Source organism: Periplaneta americana, chromosome 4 (genome assembly GCF_040183065.1).
Source record: "Periplaneta americana isolate PAMFEO1 chromosome 4, P.americana_PAMFEO1_priV1, whole genome shotgun sequence".
NCBI classification, from domain to species: Eukaryota; Metazoa; Arthropoda; class Insecta; order Blattodea; family Blattidae; genus Periplaneta; species Periplaneta americana.
Window position 1 is genome coordinate 151,263,108 of NC_091120.1, and position 18,555 is coordinate 151,281,662.

Sequence of the window (18,555 nt, forward strand, 5' to 3'; positions counted from 1 at the left end):
CTATCGAAAGAAAATAGCCTAGGCATTTAGCCTAAAATCATCTATTCATCACAAATTCTAGGCCGGGGATCGAATCATGGTCTTCTGGCTGGTAGACTGGCGTTCTAGCGCTAAACCATAGACGCGACATAGAATTTATTCGCTTTCTGTATTGTGAACACCCTCATTGTGATTATATGATCCATTATTTGCATAGGCCTAAACAAAGCTATAGCCTCTCACAATGCATTGCTACATTGTATAACCTTGGTAGTCCCTCGATGTCTGATAACTTATCCTCGATACATGGGTGCCTTACTCTTGTTGCGTGCTCAGTAGTATAACATAAAAACAGGTGTTGCAGGAGTTAAGTTTAATTATTTGCAATCGCTCACGTAATTAAACTGCACTCTGATCTTAATAGTAGAGCCTTGTACTTCGCCTATAAACGCTTCGTATTACAAAACACGCACAGCGATTCTCTTTTGTTTCAAAGTTGCGCAAATGTCGTTAAAGCATTTGTTTTGTTTTTATTTGTGTCGCTGTCTTTCTCATTTTATTTATGGATAAGACTAGAGTGTCATTGTTTAGGTATATATATTTTTTACTCTTTACAGAGCAATTTCTAATGTTTTTGCTTACTTGTTAAGTTGGTTTACAACTACCTGCCATTTAAATTAATTCAAGGTAAGGGACATTTTCAGCACCACGATGTTGGTGATATAATAACAACAAATAAAAGAGAACGTGGATTCCAGTAATGAGCCACTTTGAAGGGTTTAGAAATTATAGCTTTGAGATGTCTTACAGTGTAATAACCATTTATCTTCCTTCCTTCTTCAACCAGGTTTGGCAAACGATGGACCGCGGGCCATCTTCGTTGTGTTTCTAACGTTAGATGTGACGCTAATGACTTCTGTCCTGATAACATGGATTTGTTACGAGTGATTTTTGTGTCCACGGAACAAGCGAGTCAATTCAGTAAGTTCTCACATACATATAGCTGGTAGAATTGATATGAAAGGTTAGTTTTAACGTGACTATGTCTTTATTAGAGGTACAAATGGGAAAAAATGTCACATTATATGTGTAACAGAAATCAGTAACGTCATGCAGTGATAAGCTAACAGTGCAAACACGATAGTATCACAGTCTACTATATACAGTCACGAAGCTTAATACTTACTAAATATGCAAACGTAAACAGTTGAAATATGCATCCATAGATAGTTGCTCACCACCAGGATCGCTACTATCGCCTCATCACAGACTCTTTCCCTAGCGGACGATAAAATATATTGTGCTTTCGATATGGTGTTCTTTTGAAAAAGTTAGCACCTTCCACTATTGAAATATGAAATACAAAAGGTTTATATATTATTTTCATAAAATATATATATTATATTCCGTAAACTCAACTTCCTGGATCTTTCGGAAGAAGGATAGCTCTAACCTATTTTTCTTACAATTTATAGTACTACAAACGTCTCCTTGTCCCATATTATTATTCAAATTATTGTATTATACCACTCCTATGAAATTAGTGTACGTACGATTGTGTTACTTCGTCTCTTAGGTAGTAGATAAATACAATAATTCAATACTCAATTGTAGTATTAAAATACAGACAAATTGAATGTGCGGAGTATCATACATGACATTATGCTTAATTATAATGTACAATTGCGAATATAGGGATATAAGTTAAATATAGTAAACATAACCTATAACATACATATGTAGTGGCAGGGCATTGGAGACCACTAAAATTAGACAGAAGGGGGCAACTGGTACAGTAAACATAACCTATAATTTCAATATATCTAAATATTCGTGCGGTGCAACTGAAAATTATTGAATCGTGCATAAATGAATGTACAAGAATTTCGCAATATTTAATCGAAATAAAGACAGGTATCACACACACGAACAACGTAATTTTCACACCAAAAATAATATTACACATTAACTCGCAAGGAATTATGTCTGAAGTGTCCCCTGATCATTGTTTTAAATTTTATTAATGCAATTACATTACATTTTAGAGAAATATATGTTACCCTTATGCATTCCAATTAATTTATATGGTTGAAAAGCCGCCCTTCGTGATCGGGTTAAGCGAGTCACATGGCCTGCCTTACGGCCTGTATTAGATCACGATGGCAGTGACACAGTCTATTGTTCCTATACTCACAGCGCTCCAAGCGGCTAGCAACTATCGCGAGAAATGCAACTCGTTGGCAAAGAATCACCCCAAGCTTCGTGACTGTATATAATAGACTGTGATAGTATTACTTTCGGACTATGTAACAGGAGACAGTGACGTCATGTAATGAACAAAAAATAAAAGTCTAGGACGAGTCCAAATCATACGAGGGGAGTATCATTAAAAACAAATGAAAACATAAGACGACCCATTTCATACGGGAGGAAAAGATTTTACAGTTATAATATGTTATCGATAAAAAAAAGACTACATCAGGATTTTATAGGCCTATTAGCATCGTTTAATTTCCAAAATCTTCTCCTTAAAAATAAATATGATATAACATTAAGGGGTTAGGTACAGCTCACAGCAGTAAAATTTTTGGAAATATTCAACATTTTTTTCCTCCATTATTGTATCTTGTACAATAATGCAAATTGATATGGATAAACCATTATCCTTCTGCTATATGAAAAAAAATATTTTTACGAATTAAACAAAAAATATTTATATTTTGTTTTTCAAAATTCAAAATAGTGGCAGTTTACTGCGCTGTGATTAAGCGTTTCCCTCATAACTCATAAACTTGTTAACTTTTTCATGTTCTCTCTCTTTTATTTTATTGCTCAAACTCATGTTTACAATATCATGCTCTTTCAACTACATTCCTCAATAAATAATGTTTTTTTTTTATTTTGTATTGGAAGAAAGTACTAATATTTGACCATTTTTTAAAATGGATTTATTTTTTTATCAGGAAATCTATCAAAGGTAGAGAAGTGATCTTGCATCATATTTTAGATATGACATGCATAAATACACACAAAATATTTCATCACAGAATGTTGAATAGTTTTTGAATTATGTGGAAAGCGCTTCATCACTGCACAGTGAACGGAATTTTGAAAACAAAAATGTAAATAATTTTTTTAAATCGTAAAAATATTTTTTTCATATAGCAGAAGGACAGTGTTTTACACGTACTAATTTTCATTATTGTACAAGATACAGTAACGGATGAAAAAATGTTGAATATTTCCAAAATGTTACTGCTGTAAGCTGTACCTAACCTCTTAATAAAATAATAACTCAACAAATAAAGACGTAGTCACAAAACATGTGGAATTTAAAAATTTCCATTCATCTTTATCATTGGTGCTGTATAGTTATAAGTAGCAATAGTAGTAGTTGTAGTAGTAGTAGATCCTTTCGCTCCTGTGGAGCATAGGGCATCAACGAGAGCTCTCCATCTGACCCGATTGGTTGCCGTGGCTTTAGTCTCATTCCATGGTTTTCCCATACTGTCCACCTCTTTGCTTACAGATCTCCTCCAAGACTCTGTTGGGCGTCGCAATAGTTTTAAGTAGTTATTAGAAATTATCAGTTGTCATCGTAAAGAGGAAGAAATTAATAATAGTAGTAGTAATAATAATAATAATAATCATAATCATCATCATCATCGTCGTCTTTCAATCAGGTGAAGGTCCAATGGCCTGTAAGGTTTTAGTGCTAAATTTTCACCTCACCTCTTCTTTGGACGGACAAATGTCCTCTCCCATGTGGGCGGTTATGAAGAATGGCTTTCGTCCACAGCTCTGGAGTAACGGTTAGCATGTTTGATAGTGGAATGAGCGAGCCTGGGTTCAAATCCTGGTAGGGGCAAGTCACTTGGTTGAGGTTTTTTCCCGGAGTTTTCCCCTGAAACTGTTAAGAGCAAATGCTGGGTAACTTTCGGCGCTGGATATTAAACTCATTTCGCTGGTGTTATCACCTTCAATTCACTCAGACGCTGGATAACCGTCGTAGTTGATAAAGCGTCGTAAAATAAGCCAATTAATACATAATAATTTATTTTGTCATATTCCTACTATTAGATTACGCTCAGTAGATGTATTGTTGTTAGAGAGTAGATACTTTAAACAAAAATGTTGTTCGACCTATGAAGGCACAAACGACATGAAGACTATTTCTAAACAAAGCTCTTTCCTAAAAAAATTTTAGTGTATACTTTCGACTCTGCTTCATTTGGGTAGGCCTATCAGTGCCACGAAAATGTAAGCGAAACTCATTCAGTTTAAATAATAATTATTTAGATCGTTCTCCTTTTTCATTTTTAACTCTTTCTATTTTGAACATATGTTTACAAATTAAACTGATACAACTTCGGTGTATGAACAATTACAAAAAAATAGGAGACTATTCAGGGGGCACCCGGGTTTGAACCGGGGACCTCTAGATCTGCAGTCGAATGCTCTACCACTGAGCTATACCCCCACTCTTCATTCTAGTCGTTATGAAAGACGATGTCAATCGCGTGATCAATTCATCAGTACATTTTTTTTTAAATAATGTGTGTATAAAAATATAGCAATCGTTTTATTCACAGGAGAATAGTGCAATATGTATAAGCCATTAATGTAACATTCAAAAGTGACCCCCATTTTGTGCTGCGACCATTACCAGAATTACGATAGATTACAAGTCTTACACCTCAAACTATTAAAAGAGTCCCAAATCTTCTCAGATCGTTGATTATACACTGCTTGGCCGATTTAGTACAATGTGTTTGAGTCTATAGAAAGCAGCAAAACAGTACAACGTGGTCTGTTGTGACGACTATCTAAGCCCCCGCATATTGGTAAGGCATCATGTCACAAACACGTTCACGTCTGAGTATTTCTAACAAAGTAAGTATTACCAAAATTCCAGTAGTAGAAACGGGAGTACCCCTAGAAAGACTACCACCAAACACCGTCTTTGTCGATCACAAATTCTAGATGGATCCGTCGGGATTAGAATATTGATTACCAGCGTGGAAAACCGACTCTCTACCTTTCGGTTAACGATGTTCTAGAACAATACGAAATATACAGACACACAAAAACACATCCAAATGAAATTCTCAACACACAGCTCAATTTCAGAATACACACACACACTTTGACTCCACATTACACTTCACAAACATACCTCCACAGACAACAATACAAAAGGCGCCAAGACCAGCAACAACCAGTTCTGAGGATGGCCAATAGCAGGCCGAAACATGTTAATAAGGTAATATAAAATTTAACACGTGAAAGACACTGATACGTTTTCAAGTTTTTCTCCACAATCTTTATTCTTATTAGATGTTGATAAAGCATACAAACGTTAATCTACTTTTATTTAGAACCGGTATATATAAAGTGGTAAGTTAATGAATTATGAGACAATAATAATAATAATAATAATAATAATAATAATAATAATAATAATAATAATAATAATAATCTTAGAATGCAGCGTTCTTTATGGTGGAAGCATGTAAAGTGTCACTTGTAACGTTGGGTTCCTTGACCCTTTCAATTAGCCTTTCGTCTCTGTTTCAGTGTAAATTGACAGTATTGTATTGCAGGCACTCCTTCATGTAGTGCTTTTTGTTTGTGGGCAAGCCTACCTCTTAAAATGCAATGCATTAGCATCCTTGAAAATCTGTTAAACTGCGTTATTGCATCGGCCTTGCAAAGTGGATTTTTTTTCTTGTTTAAACTACAACTCTTGTGCATCGTGTGCAGTTCTACGAGTTATAGGCCAAACTCTCTTTCTCTCTGTCACTCTCGGGTACACTGCATCTTTTATCTCTTTCTGTGGTACCAGCAGCTGTGGATACAACCAACGGAGCTGAGTCATCCGAAGTGAGAGTGTTGGGAACAAGACCGTTCTAAGGGACGCCTTGTGCAGGTGGCGATATTATGATGCCTTCCTTCTTCCGCTTCGACACTTCCACGCATGTCAACGCGCTTGCACGGGAAAGATAATGTAAAAGTTTTACAGTGTTACAGTCTTAATGGGAGTTGTATTCAAATTTTATTGATGTAGGAAGTAATGTTGCGTCATATGACAACATTATGTGAAGTTCAAGACCTAGATTCTTATTCTCTACGATCAAAAAAAACTCATAGTTGCCTCTTCTTTTCACATGATTTGTAGTTAAACGCAAACTTCAGTAGTATATTTTTGTTCCTTGCATTATTCGAAATTCCAGCAACTAATTCTTTATGGAGGACAAAAGGGCTGAAGTCACTCTATGCCAAATTTACAAGAGGAATTTTCAAAGATTTAAACAACTGTTGTAAATCCGAAAAGTCACATGTTTCGGCTATTTCATGATTTTCTTTACTGTTGACGTCACTGGTTTTAGGATCTCTTTTAGGAAACGGGTTTAATGAATAAATATAAAATAAAAATCTTGTTTCATAAAAAGGAATGACTTAAACCCTTTTGCCCGCCCACCGGAGATTTACTTCAAAGGTTTAGAATCTTATAATCTACATGTTCTATTTTTAAATTAATGTCTTATGTCTAGAGACCGGATTTTAAAGGGAATCCCCTTTTTTTATTTCAACACAGAACATGAAATAATTAATTACGATGTTCAAAACTATCTTCCACCGACCAAATTATGTAGTTTTAATTTCATTTTTTCCCCCTCTTTTTTTTAGTCCATACTCCCTTTTTTCCCCTTTTTTAAAAACATCTCTTATGGTCCTTTTTTGACAGAATATCGCAAACATTTAGATAATTTTCCTATATTTTTCTGATAGGCTTATAACTTCCTGAGCAAGCGAAAATAAATATCGTTCTTCTTCTGATCCCAGACGTTGAAAAACTAATAAAGTGTGCTGATTTAGAGTTCAGGATAAAAAGAAAATGTTCACCTCTGGTTTCAGTTGATGTTGAGCGGTCATTTTCTGTTTATAAAGACATTCTGCATTCAAAGAGGCAGAATCATATTGAAACATATTGAAATGTTGAATGTGATCAAATACAACACTTTCCTTATGTTGTGAAGCGATAAATGTAAGCTTGTGTGTGCTATGTGTATCCATGAACGTGCTGAAGTGTGTTTTCAATTAAAATAGCACCCTTTTTAGGGAGTAATATAGTCCTTTTTGAAGTCCTTTTTTGACTATATAAAATACAATACTTTCCTTATGTTGTGAAGAGATAAATGCAAGATTGTGTGTGCCATGTATATCTATGAATGTGCTGAAGTGTGTTTTCAATCAAAATAGCACCCTTTTGAGGAAGTAATATAGTACTTTTTGAAGTCCTTTTTTTTTATATCAAATACAACACTTTCCTTATGTTGTGAAAAGATAAATGTAAGATTGTGTGTGGCATATATTTGCATGAATGTGATGAAGTGTGTTTAGGGAAGTAATATAGTCCTTCTTTAAGTCCTTTTTTTTTTAACTTTCCCTTTTTTCTCCTTTTTTGATGAAAATTTTTCCCTTTAAAATTCGGTCTCTACTTATGTCTTTATTTCTGGTCGATTTCTTTAGTATATCTTTTCATTTTTTCGGAAAAAAAACTTCTTCTCGCCGCTCTAATCTTTCTATTGTCTATTTCATAAATTATCATACCTGAGCATTGTTATGAATATAGACATTTATGTATGCGAAAGTAAGGCATGGATAGAACATTAGAAAACAGATAAACCACAGTTAAAATGACATTTTTGAGGACTGCTGGTTATATTTTATTCGAACATAAAACCTTTCAGGAAATTTTACACAAATATAGCCTATTTTTTTTTTCCGGCTGAATGAAGTGTCTACCGTTCGTGTCTTCCGTTTGTGTAAATACGTTAAAGCAGTGAGCGCCAAAGATTACGTCATATGAAATACAACCTGCAAAACACAGCAAAGGGGAAGATAGGGAGGGAAGTATAAGAAGAGAAGGCGGGGAAGACCTTCATTATTGCAAGTTTTCAGTGCTCAGAGACGAACAGTGAACTCACCCAAACTCCTTAACTTTGAATGAACAAGTGATGGCTAAGGGGAGGGAAATTATGCCTCATCCCTCCACCTGCTTGTGTATTAAAGGGCTGACTCACAAGTCAAGAAATGCCGACCACTGCGTTAAAGGAAAGAAACATTTCCGAAGACATGTGTCTGAAATTTGTATATTAATGTGTTTATAATGTAAATATTTCAGTATTAATTACACAGAGTGTTAAAAAAAAGGTGTCTAATATTTTAGGACGTGATAATATGCATCAAAACAAGAAAATAATGTCTAATAAACATGGATCCTACAACACATACTTTTTGATATCTGAACACTTGTTCATAGGAAGTACTCAATGTGACGTCCATTCACGGCAATCCATTTTTTTGCCCTACAACACAGCAGACCAGCAGATAATCATACCTTAGTTGACACCCCTGGCATGGAATAATGATGCGTCGCAAGGAATAATGAAAACAAAAGTTTGGTTGAGGATATGAGCGGGGTTCAGCAGAGATGAAGTTGTGAATTTTCGTAATCAGCATGTGTGGGCTGATGAAAATCCCCATGCAGTTGAAGAATGCTACCATAGAGATTAACTGGGGATCGTTATCAGGACTTTCTTATTAACGTATTAAAACAAATTTCAAAAAGTGCGTGATTCTTTACGCCGAAGGGCAGAGGAATGCATTGCTATGAATGGACGTCACATTGAACACCTCCCATGAATAAGTGTTCAAATCTCAGAAAGTATGTGTTGTAGGAACCGTGTTTGTTAGATATTATTTTCTTGTTTTGATGCATACTAGCACCTCCTAAAATACTGGATACTTTTTTTTAACACTCTGTATATGTGTATATTGCTTGGTAATACTCGGTGTCTTCTCACTGGTTATTAATTCCGTCGTTGGTGCCATCAACAGCACCGTGTCTATGAAAATAACACAGCGTTCCTTTTCGTGAAATCGTCCATTTCTAAGGCTGTGTGATGTATCTTGTCTCACTATAGAAAGAGAGAAAAAGGAGATACGTCTTACTTCGTCTGTGTTGTTATGGCGATGGAGGGATTGGAGCGATGCCGGCCATCCATCCAGTGGCGGAAGGGACTAGTTGATACATTCTGTAGCGCAAAATAAAATAACAAAACATCTCTCTTCGTATTGTGTAGTTCCGTCACTGAGCTTGTCTTTCAAGAAACTGAGTTCCGGCAGCCTGTGCAATAAAAAGACTTTGAAAGGAATCCTGAAAATTTACAACCCTCCTATAATCTCCATCCTCATTTGAAGGGACTTGGTTTTATTGCTACAAGATAAACCTTACCATGTCTTGATATCACATTTTTAAAAAGATAGAGTTCGTTAATTTTTTTTTAATTCAACTATTTTATCTTTGAAAAAATCTTAGTAAAAATATCCAATACACTGCCTCTACTGAACACAGATGTTACTGACCTGCACACTGAAACACTTCAATGTCTTCAGACTGGTTGTGTTGGAAGGAAATAGAATTTACATTACAAGAAATACTGTCTTTTGTCTTTTCTAGCATTCTGAGGGAAATTCAGCGAAAAGTAGAGAAGTAAGAATTGCATTCGCAGATAAAACATTGCGGAGTACACACAATCGTATGTTGGTTTTATGCAATTAACAAAGGATACATGACAACGTAATTCTGTACCCGGAATGCACATGTGGTAAATGGCATATTGCCACTAGCAATATCTTGTCGGCAACTGAGCGCGATGTGTTTAGGAAGAGGAACTGGACGCCGTTTAATCCAGAATCTAATGCAATGCTTAGGTTTTCTCTATCTCCAAGGTCAGAGTTTCATTTCCTTTATACGCGGAAGATGTTTTCCGCTCCTTAATTCCTTGTTGCCTTCACACAGTTCATGGCCGCCTTTATGCACCAAGGATGCACTATACTGTTGCATTTGATACGGGGTACTACATGCGGGCGTAGAGCTTTGGTATCAGGTCAGAGATTTAATTTTACTTTTTATTGTACTTCATTATACAAGGACAATGACACATTCAGCCCCTCTAAAGAAGATAAAAGGTAAACGTTGTTCCATAAATTATGTGACCAGTCATAAGTTTATTATGCATTTTACCTGGTAACTAACAAAAATTATATTTTTGTGAAGATTTGCCAAATACCAAAACTTTCTTAGTTTCTGCGATGGCTGCGAAGTCTAGATCATCAACCTATTACGCCTATTGAGACGAACCGTGTTCGAGTTCCTGCCAAGCCTGTCCCCTGCGGTGGCTGGGTGGTCAGACATTCTGCCTGTCACGCAGGCGGGGTTCGAATCCCGGTCAAGCCTGGGATTTTTCATTGACTATTACAGTTTTACTACGTCATACTACTTTTGACCAATAAAACGATACGAAAGGAGTCTTTAGACCAATAATGGCTGCTTATCGCACAATTTGTATCGCTTCCCTAGCATTTGTTTATTTTTATCACTAACCTAGCATTTGTTTCTTTGTTTGCCAACATTTCAAGCTGCAAATTCTTTGCGATACTATAAAACATGCTTTGAGATCATAATTTGTTTCCCGCATAGATAGTCGATTGAATATAGCGACTCCGTTCAAACATTTTGGTGAAGGTAACATTAGTGAAAGAGAATTTTAAGAAGTCAATTAATATCTATTTTATTGTATTAGAGTAGGCCTACTTCTTTTCCTTCTAATCTTTATATACTTTCTCCTGTTTTTATTACCTTCCTACCATTCGTTTCTTTGTTTGCCAACATTTCAAACTGCAAATTCTTTACGGTACTATAAAACATGCTTTGCGATCGTCATTTGTTTACAGCAGACAGTCAACTGAAAATGGCGGCTTCGTTCAAACGTTTTGCTGAAGCTAACATTAGGGAAATAGAATTTCAGTAAGTCAATTAATATTATATTGTATTAAAATACTTTATTTTTTCTAATCTTTACATACTTTCTTCTAATCGTGTAATAGTCAATTAAATCCCTACTCGAGTTAATTTTCTCTAGATTAATTAAAACCTCTAGTGAAATTACTGTTGAAAAATCCATACTGTTAATTGTAATTTTATTCTTCATATTATAGTTGTAATCCCCTGGTAGAGGGGCAGAGAAGGCCTGACGGCCTTATCTCTACCAGGTTAAATAAATAAATACTAATACTAATACTAATAGTGACACTTGTGGTGGACAAGTTGGTTTTTTTTTTTCGGGGTTCTTCCGTTTCCTCATATTGGACATCTACAACATTCCGTCAACATTTCTCCATTTCGTCATCATTCCATAGCATTTTCCGAACGTCGGCTGGCGCTACACGGAGGGGGCTGGCCTAGGAACGAGCGGGGTTTCCTGCTCGAAACCTGGGTACGCAGCGAACCTTAGTATAGTCAGCCGGTGTGGGTTAGGGACTGCACCTAGCTTGAGAGTTAGCGTAATAGATTGTAAAAGGTCGCAGTGCTGGGTCATAGCTCCCTCCTCCCGAAAATTATATTCCATTCCCTGTCAAGCCTGGCAGTTTCATTCAAAACTCTGCAACGACTAGAGCCCGGATGTTTGGGTAGGCTATTTATAATTTTCTCAGTGTGTTGAACAATCTCTATTATATTCATAGTAACACTGAATAAGGCCATTTTGCGTTAGTAGACGCAAAACCATTATTTTCTGGAATTAATTTACATAATAATAATAATAATAATAATAATAATAATAATAATAATAATAATAATAATAATAATAATATTTACTTACTTACTTACTTACTTACTTACTTACTTACTTACTTACTTACTTACTTACTTACTTACTTACTTACTTACGGAGGTTCATTGCCGCCCTCACATAAGCCCGCCATCGGTCCCTATCCTGAGCAAGATTAATCCATTCTCTATCATCATATCCCACCTCCCTCAAATCCATTTTAATATTATCTTCCCATCTACATCTCGGCCTCCCTAAAGGTCTTTTTCCCTCCGGCCTCCCAACTAACGCTCTATATGCATTTCTGGATTCGCCCATACGTGCTACATGCCCTGCCCATCTCAAACGTCTGGATTTAATGTTCCTAATTAAGTCAGGTGAAGAATACAATGCGTGCAGTTCTGTGTTGTGTAACTTTCTCCATTCTCCTGTAACTTCATCCCTCTTAGCCCCAAATATTTTCCTAAGCACCTTATTCTCAAACACCCTTAACCTCTTTTCCTCTCTCAAAGTGAGAGTCCAAGTTTCATAACCATAAAGAACAACCGGTAATATAACTGTTTTATAAATTCTAACTTTCAGATTTTTTGACAGCAGACTGGATGAGAAAAGCTTCTCAACCGAATAATAACAGGCATTTCCCATATTTATTCTGTGTTGAATTTCCAATTTTTATATTTCCATTTCGTACAATATTCTCGTCACGAGACATAGTCATATACTTTGTCTTTTCGAGGTTTACTTCCAAACCTACCTCTTTACTTGCTTCCAGTAAAATTCCCGTGTTTACCCTAATCGTTTGTGGATTTTCTCCTAACATATTCACGTCATCCGCATAGACAAGCAGCTAATGTAACCCGTTCAATTCCAAACCCTGTCTGTTATCCTGAACTTTCCTAATGGCATACTCTAGAGCAAAGTTAAAAAGTAAAAGTGATAGTGCATCTCCTTGCTTTAGCCCACAGTGAATTGGAAACGCATCTGACAGAAACTGACCTATATGAACTCTGCTATACGCTTCACTGAGACACATTTTAATTAATCGAACTAATTTCTTGGGAATACCAAATTCAATAAGAATATCATATAGAACTTCTCTCTTAACCGAGTCATATGCCTTTTAGTAATAATAATAATAATAATAATAATAATAATAATAATAATAATAATAATAATAATAATAATAATAATAATGTACATGTTAAGTCACGCAATAATATGTAGCTTGAATTGCTGTTCCATTCTTCATTTCATGCCATAGCAAAAATAGTGAAACAATTGAAACTAAAGTTTCTGTGAAAATTGAATAATCTTTCCTGACCTTTGGATAACCTTAGACATAAAAAACTGTCGTATGTTTACTTCATAGTTAATCTTTTCTTCCGTGACTCATAAATTTTCCAATCGACGGCAACAAAAGCTATTATCCTTACTAAATCCGAGATCCAACCGGTCCTGGCACACTAATTGAAAGATGTGACGTATGAGGCTAATCAACTTTTAACTTGGGTCTCTTGTCGTGACGTTATTTGCATTTGTAATGCTTTTTCAGATGTTTGCTTTCTGTTTAGTTCCCCCTGACACAGGTTTACTGCCTGTAAGATCTGATGCTCACCTCAATAGCTCCAGTCTCTTTGTCAGTCCAGTCAACCTGTTCAGACTTGAACCAACATCTGGTCACCCGGCACAGGGGTGACCAAACAAATGGACTGCAGAAAAAACTCAAGAAATAACAATGTAAGACAACGCTTCTAAAATACATATTCACATATATTTTTGGTGTGCTACAATGCTATATCCCTTTTGTTCATGTTTAGACGTTTGTATTCCATTATATAATTTGTTACGAACCACTGAATTAACCTCTCATATGTTGAACAAACCAAGGATTAAAAGAAGGATGGAGTATATTTAATTTGTAAAGTCTATAGATGATAAGAAAATGTAAGGCTGTAATATGTACAGAATTTGGGATAAACAGTAACATTAATATAAACACATTGCTCTAAGGAGAATAGATCAGCAAATCGTAATACGAAATATAAAAATGATTTACAAAAATCAGTATTCAATCAATCAATCAATCAGTCAATCAATCAATCAATCAATCGTTTATTAATGTCATGAGCAACAGTTTGTTGCAATAGACATAAAATATAGTAAATTACACAAACCAAGGATTAAAAGAAGGATGGAGTATATTTAATTTGTAAAATCTATAGATGATAAGAAAATGTAAGGCTGCAATATGTACAGAAATTGGGATAAACAGTAACATTAATATAAACACATTGCTCTAAGGAGAATAGATCAGCAAATCGTAATACGAAATATAAAAATGATTTACAAAAATCAGTATTCAATCAGTCAGTCAATCAATCAATCAATCAATCACTCAATCAATCAATCGTTTATCAATGTCATGAGCAACAATTTGTTCTAATAGACATAAAATATACTAAATTGCAAGAGATATCCATTGAAATAAATATGTAGCCTAGAGAATATAATATGAAAAATCATTAGACAATTAAAAATATGTTTTTTCATGGATAATGTAGAGAGTAGAGGGGAAAAGAAAGCCTAATGCTGTCTTGTGAAAATAAAACTAGTAATTGAAAACGAAATATCAAAGTTTCAATATCTGGGATGTGATATTTCCTACTATCAAAATCAAGATATAAATAATAAATTAAGTAATATTCAGCAATGTGTGTACCTATATGAAAGTCATAAGGAAGTAAACGATGAAACACATCCAGATAAAATTTCATAAAATTATGACAGTATCGGTTTTACTTCATGGATCGGAAACTGGATACTGAAACAAGAAATTGGCTGGCTCACTGGCTAAGAAGAAACTGCATACTAGAGGAAGTACTGGAGAGAATAGTGAACGGGAGAAAAATTTGGGGCAGAGGAAGGTATGAGATGATAACAACATTGAGATATATATTATGGATCGTATGCGAAGACTAAGAGAAAGGCGTTAATATTAAAGATTGGAGAGTTTTGGTTTACAGTGAAAGACCTGCCCTTGGGCAGACTACTATGGATGAATGTTATCCAATATTATAGTTCTACTATGCGCAAAATAGCATTTTGTTGTACTTTGTAACGTCTCACATGATGCGGAATGTTTTGGACACCCCTTACTTAAGAACACTACGAAAAGACACCTAAAGGTCGAGGCGAGGGTCCATCCCCTTAGGGTATACAGACAGGTGTAGATCCATCCCTAACAATCCATTTCTCGAGGGTTGGCGAGGCAGGTATAAATAGCAACTCACTTGTGAAATTTTTAAACTTCTCTTAACCCACCTAAACGAGGAAGAAAAAAGTTTGAATATGTGAGGGAACAGCTTGTTTTTATACGTACCTTACTTGCAGGTGGATTTTAGGGTCACTTAGAGGTCAAAGAAAAGGGACCACTTTGCAAAAGGTTTTGTTTGGGTTTTGTTACAAAAAGAAGGGTGATTGTTGTTTTTGCTTACTTTTGTAGTATAAAAATAGATGATTGGGTAACATCGATTGAGATATATGGGGTTATTTGTCTAAGGCTCTTGTCTTTTCTGAAAAATGTTCATTCGTTACTTTTTAACTGCTATTATAATCTATCCAAATAATGGATGATGTTTCACGAACATGATACCACAGCAGTTAATGTTGGAGAGCAGTCTGAAACATTTTAAAGTGAGTGTCTTCTCGTTGTTAGGAACAAAACAATATTTCTTACATTGTGATCTCATTATGACGTCACTGTTATAGATGTTATTAGTTCAGCATTGAGGAAAAAAAATGAAAAAAATGTTGGAATAAATTAATCTTTATATTGGTTAGGGTTATTCTGTGGAATCAACTAAATGTTATTCTTCTCTTTCATCAAAGAATAGGCTTAATTACATTTAAATAGACAATGGGTCGTCCAGTATACCTTATACCAAAAATAATAAGAACCAGAAGGTAAAAAGGAATATTGGTAGATCGAAGAAGCGATGGAGAGAACATTTAATTCAAATTCATGAGACCGGAACAAGTCTCGATAGCTTAGTTCAAATAATTCTTGAAAGATGATGATGATATGATGATGATGATGATGATGATGATGATGATGATGATGATGATGATGATGATGATGATGATGATGATGATGATGTTAACAGACCAAGTGCTCGAGGGTTTGCATCATTCTTCATCTGCAATCCATACAATTTTGTGCCATACTATAGAATTGCTCAATATAATTCAAGACCTTTCTTTCTTAATTTTAATGTAAATAAAATAAACATTGTGCAATATTAAATGCGTCCTAATAAAACGACAAAAAGAACAAGTATATCTCTTAATGTGAAATTGTGTTGTCACATATTAATTCGGTAGTCACGAGTATGTTCGCATACGTCTTCACTTCTACTCTTCACGAATAGCGATACCATAGATCAGTACAATGCATGACCTTACTTTTTTACCTATCATGTGAATAATATAAATAATACGTCATTTAAAATGCGTCTCAATGAAATAGTGCGCCTCTAGTATCCATTGTGCCTCAAATCACAAAAATAGATAATAATTGGGCAAGTTTTCTATTGTTTCGTAGAATCGCACTTCCTTTAACAAAAGAATATCAGATTAATGAAAGAACGGATTATGCCTATGTTTAAATACATTACAAACACATAAGTTTGGCCCAATGTCAGTCGTGATTACAATGGATCTATATCACTTTCGAAATCAGTTTACTTTTCAATACAGATAACATGTACAACTTTATCTTGTACACAGCGAGAAACATAATAGAAGGGTTTGTGTTTACTTGCGATAGAATTGTGTCAGTCCAGCAGGGAATGATTAGTGACCTTGTACCCTGCTATTGAAGATTACAAGATGACACACATTTTGTTGGGATAGTTGCCAAGATGTTTATTATTTCTCCAGGATAGAAATAAGCTCCCACACGTGCGATCCATCTTCTCCCGTGTTGTTTTTATGCCTGTCAGTAAATCCGTTATTTTCCTCTCGTCTAGTTTTCTTGCTTGTCAATAAATCCCTTGTTCTACTGTTGTATTATTGTTATTCTTGTCAATATATTCCTTGTTCTACTGTTGTATTGTTTATGTTTGCAAATAAATCCATTCTAAAATCGTCTTGTCTTTATGCTTGTTAATAAATCCGTTGTTCTGCTCTAGTGTCGTTTTTATGCTTGGCAATGAATCTGTTGTTCTATTCTAGTGATGGTTTTCTACTCTCTTGGCATTATTATGCTTCTCAGTAAATCCGTTATTCTAGTCTTGTGTCAATGAATTCTTTGTTCTTCCTTTGTGTTACTTTCATGCCTGTCAGTAAATTCGTTGTTCTACTCTCGTGTTGTTTTATGTGTCTATAAATTCATTGTTCTACTCTCATTTCGTTTTTATGCCTGTCAGTAAATTCGTTGTTCTACTGTAGTGTTGTTTTTATGCATGTCAATAAATTCATTGTTCTACTCTCATTTCGTTTTTATGCCAGTAAATTCGTTGTTCTACTGTCGTGTTGTTTTTATGCATGTCAATAAATTAATTGTTCTACTTTCATTTCGTTTTTATGCCTGTCAGTAAATTCGTTGTTCTATTCTAGTGTTGTTTTTATGCATGTCAATAAATTCATGTCCACACCTGTGGAGTAACGGTCAGTGCGTCTGGCTGCGAAACCAGGTGGCCCGGGTTCGAATCCCGGTTGGGGCAAGTTACCTGGCTGAAGTTTTTTCCGGGGTTTTCCCTCAACCCATTACGAGCAAATGTTGGGTAACTTTCGATGCTGGACCCCGGACTCATTTCACCGACATTATCACCTTCATATTATTCAGACGCTAAATAACCTAGATGTTGATACAGCGTCGTAAAATAACCCAATAAAATAAAAAATAAATTTATTGTTCTACTCTCATTTCGTTTTTATGCCTGTCAGTAAATTAATTGTGCTACTTTCATTTCGTTTTTATGTCTGTCAGTGAATTCGTTGTTCTACTCTCGTGTTGTTTTTATGCCTGTCAATAAATTCATTGTTCTACTCTCATTTCGTTTTTATGCCAGTAAATTCGTTGTTCTACTGTCGTGTTGTTTTTATGCATGTCAATAAATTAATTGTTTTACTTTCATTTCATTTTTTTTTGCCTGTCAGTGAATTCGTTGTTCTACTCTCGTGTTGTTTTTATGCGTGTCAAATTCAGTGTTCTACTTTCATTTCGTTTTTATGGCTATCAGTAAATTCGTTGTTCTACTGTCGTGTTGTTTTTATGCGTGTCAATAAATTCATTGATCTAGTTTCATTTCGTTTTTATGCGTGTCAATAAATTCATTGTTCTACTCTCATTTCGTTTTTATGCGTGTCAATAAATTCATTGTTCTACTCTCATTTCGTTTTCATGCTTGTCAATAAATTCATTGTTCTACTCTCATTTCGTTTTTATGCGTGTCAATAAATTCATTGTTCTACTCTCATTTCGTTTTTATGCGTGTCAATAAATTCATTGTTCTATTCTCATTTCGTTTTCATGCTTGTCAATAAATTTTTTGTTCTACTCTCATTTCGTTTTTATGCATGTCAATAAATTCATTGTTCAACTCTCATTTCGTTTTTATGCGTGTCAATAAATTCATTGTTCTACTCTCATTTCGTTTTTATGCGTGTCAATAAATTCATTGTTCTACTCTCATTTCGTTTTCATGCTTGTCAATAAATGCATTGTTCTACTCTCATTTCGTTTTTATGCGTGTCAATAAATTCATTGTTCTACTCTCATTTCGTTTTTATGCGTGTCAATAAATTCATTGTTCTACTCTCATTTCGTTTTTATGGCTGTCAGTAAATTCATAGTTATACTCTCATTTCGTTTTTATGCGTGTCAATAAATTCATTG

At 34.9% G+C, this 18,555-nt stretch overlaps 1 protein-coding gene and 1 non-coding gene across 4 annotated transcripts in view; one reads left to right on the plus strand and one right to left on the minus strand.

The window, feature by feature from the left end:
* LOC138698325 (E1A-binding protein p400-like) overlaps positions 1-18,555 on the plus strand; it is a 111,393-nt gene that overhangs the window by 50,605 nt on the left and 42,233 nt on the right. The gene's annotated exons all lie outside the window — the stretch shown is intronic.
* TRNAC-GCA (transfer RNA cysteine (anticodon GCA)) lies at positions 4,388-4,459 on the minus strand. The gene has a single exon. It is a non-coding gene; the product is annotated as a tRNA-Cys (tRNA).